Source organism: Colobus angolensis, unplaced genomic scaffold (genome assembly GCF_000951035.1).
Source record: "Colobus angolensis palliatus isolate OR3802 unplaced genomic scaffold, Cang.pa_1.0 Scaffold101, whole genome shotgun sequence".
Classification (NCBI taxonomy): domain Eukaryota; kingdom Metazoa; phylum Chordata; class Mammalia; order Primates; family Cercopithecidae; genus Colobus; species Colobus angolensis.
This window is the reverse complement of record NW_012111031.1, coordinates 2,234,898-2,238,032: the sequence shown is the minus strand read 5'-3', so window position 1 is coordinate 2,238,032 and position 3,135 is coordinate 2,234,898. Positions and strand designations below refer to the sequence as shown.

The 3,135-nt window shown below is 45.2% G+C and overlaps 1 protein-coding gene across 2 annotated transcripts in view; it reads left to right on the top strand.

Moving 5' to 3' along the window:
* Window positions 1-2,354: 2,354 nt before the first annotated feature.
* The window catches only part of TRIM13 (tripartite motif containing 13), a 20,821-nt gene continuing 20,040 nt past the window's right edge, over window positions 2,355-3,135 (top strand). Inside the window, exon 1 of one of the 2 annotated variants that reach the window (XM_011939308.1) lies at window positions 2,355-2,443. The gene's annotated coding sequence lies outside the window, so the exon portion shown is untranslated. The remainder of the gene's footprint in view (window positions 2,444-3,135) is intronic. The other variant, XM_011939265.1, reaches the window with a different exon arrangement.

Sequence of the window (3,135 nt, the reverse complement as noted above, 5' to 3'; positions counted from 1 at the left end):
TGTAGTATATTTTATATTTAATATTAATATATAACACAATATATAAACATTTAATATTATATATTTTATATATATTAGAAATTCTACCCTGTAAAAATACATTTCTCAGAGGGGCCAGCGGGAGTGGGGGGAGGGTGATACATTTATCACACAAGATGAAACTTACATAAGATTAGATATCTGTATAATCTTAGTGCTGTGCTGATATATAAATTCCAAGTTTCAGCTGTTAGTTACTTATTTGAAGATCAAAAGAAGGAAATTTCAGTGTGACAAGAATGTTGACAATCCCTGTGCTTTCTCTACTAGGATCTAGTTCCACCGTGCTCTTCCAGGGAAGGATGTAGCTGTGTATGGAGGTTTTAGTTGGACAGTCATCTTTTTCTAGTCACATTACCTGTGGCAGTTTCCCAGTCGCTGTTCTGTGTGTTAGGACCACGGGAGGAGAGAAATGGTTATTCTTCCTTCACCATTTTTTCCACACTTAAGATAATTTAATATACTGTGTTTTCTAGTTAGTATTTAATTTGTGTAATAGTCTAGAGATTGCTATACAGATTTAATGTGTTTTACACTTAGTTGGGCAAAAGCTTATTAGTATCTACCACCAACCAGATCTAACTGCATAAATATGTATTACATAATTATATTAAGGATGATTTGTGGGTTTTGAGTGTGAACCCTAAAAATCTGAGCCAGGTCCCAGTTAATTTAGAAAGTTTATTTTGCCAGGGTTGAAGATAAGCGCCCATGATACAGCCTCAGGAAGTTGTGACGTGTCCAAGGTGGTCAGAGCAGTTTGGTTTTGTACACTTCAGGAAGACATGAGATATCAACCAGCGTATGTAAGATGAACACTGGTTTGGTCCAGAAAAGGTGGAACAACTCGAAGCATAGGAGGGACAACTCAAAACAGGGAGGGGGCTTCCAGGTTTTAGGAAGAGACAAATCACTGCATTCTTTTGAGTTTCTGATTACCCTTTCCAAAGGAGGCAATCAGATATGATCTCAGTGAGCAGACGAGTGACTGAGTAGAATGGGAGGCAGGTTTGCCCTAAGCAGTTCCTGGAAGCTTGACTTTTTCCTTTAGCTTAGTGATTTTGGGGCCCCAAGATTTTCCTTTCACATGAATTAACTGTCCACTCTTGTGAAATATCATTGAATATTAGGATATCTGAAATGTTTCCATATGGCTGGGTGCAGTGGCTCACACCTGTAATCCCAGCACTTTGGGAGGCTGAGGCCCAAGGAACACTTGAGCCCAGTTTGACACCAGCCTGGACAACAAAGTGAGACTCCATCTCTACAAAAAATAAAATTGGCCAGGGGTGGTGGCACATGTCTGTGGTCCCAGCTACTTGGGAGGCTAAGGGAGGAGGATCACTTGGGCCCAGGAGGTTGAGGCTGTAGTGAGCCATGATCGTGCTACTGCTCTCCAGTCTGGGGGCAGAGCTAGACCCTGTCTCAAAATTAATCAGCAAACAACGACAACAAATAAATGAGATGTTTCTATAGATCACTTTTTTAGATCTATAGTTTTAGATCTATAATTTAGTGATTTTTTAAGAAACACTAAATTAATTAATTGAGATGGAGTCTTGCTCTGTTGCCCAGGCTGGAGTGCAGTGGTACGATATTGGCTCACTGCAGCCTCCATCTCCGGGGTTCAAGCGATTCTGCCTCAGCCTCTCAAGTAGCTGGGACTACAGGCATGCGGCACCATGCCCGGCGAATTTTTGTATTTTTAGTAGAGACCGGGTTTCGCCATGTTCGTCAGGCGGGTCTGGAACTCCTGACCTCAGGTGATCCGCCCGCCTCGACCCCCCAAAGTGCTGGGATTACAGGTGTGAGCTACCGCTCCTGGCCTAAAAACACTAAATTTAAGTAAGCAACTGGGGTGCAGTTTTGTCACTGACAGTTATGGTGCTGTAGAAAGAACCCATATCTGGAATCTGCCTTTAGCCTCAGCTCTGCCTCTTGTTTTTTTTACATTGGAAAAGTCACTTCACCTGTTTTCTCATCTATATAGGATGAAGATCATAATTTCTATTACATAGTGTTCTTGAGAGACTGAATGACGGAAATTAAAAGAAGTGTTCTACGAAGGCAAAGTTAGGTTTCTTACAGCAGGAAGGGAGATGCATACAGAGAAGTGGGAATCTCAGGAGACGGATGTGGCCAGGGGCTTTTTATGGGGGTTGGGCTAAGCATTATTAGTCAAGAAGCTGAACTGCTATATATGGTAGATCTTGAATACAATTTCTCCAAAATAACCTATTTCCTCCCCAAACCCAAACTTCCTCAACTGGGATCAAACTCAGTCCTGCAGCATGTTCTGAGATTCTGTACTCGCCTCACTTCCCCCAAGATTGTAAATTTTGGAGGAACCATTCCTTCATCATCCATGTTTGCATCCTCCACACTGTTCATAGTTAAGTGCTTAGCACGTTTGCTATTGGGCAAGGTCCTCAAATGCGAGGCGGACGTCAGAATAGTCAGGTTAGCGACTAACTGCTCGTGGTGGATAATTTGAAGTCAATTTGAAAGTTCATCCTTTCCCCCAAAGGCAAAAACAGGCGTTCCTTTCCTTAAAAGAGAATTTTAAACAGAATTGGGTCTCTGGTGTCCAACCTAAAGCCCTCAAAGAGGGTCACGGTTGGGGGTGGGGGCGATGGGGGACACTGAACCCTCTTCTGGTTGCGCCTTGCCCTGAGCCCCTGGCTAGAAACCTGGCGCGCTCCCAACGCGAATCCGTGACTCCGCAGGCCGCGCAGTGCGGAGGTGCCCGTCCCACCCTCCCCCTTGGGGGGTGCGGGCTCCATTTCTCCGAGCCGCTGGGGTCGGCTTCTGGTCTTGAGATGCGGATGAAGTGGTGTGAAGGGTTGGGCTTTTTTTTTTGTTCCTAAAAATGCAACGAACAAAAAAAAAAGTACAACAATCCAAACCCAACCATCTTAATTGCACGGCAGCTTAACTGGGAGACTTTCTTCCCGGGCGGCCCCACCCGGGACGGCGCCGCTTCAGTCGAGCCCACCGTCTGGGCGAACAGCGTCCACTTCCCGGAGCCGCGGCCCAGCCCCTGCAGGAGGGTTTCGGGCGCGCGCAGGCCTCTGGAAGGGAGAAAAGCCCGCAGCC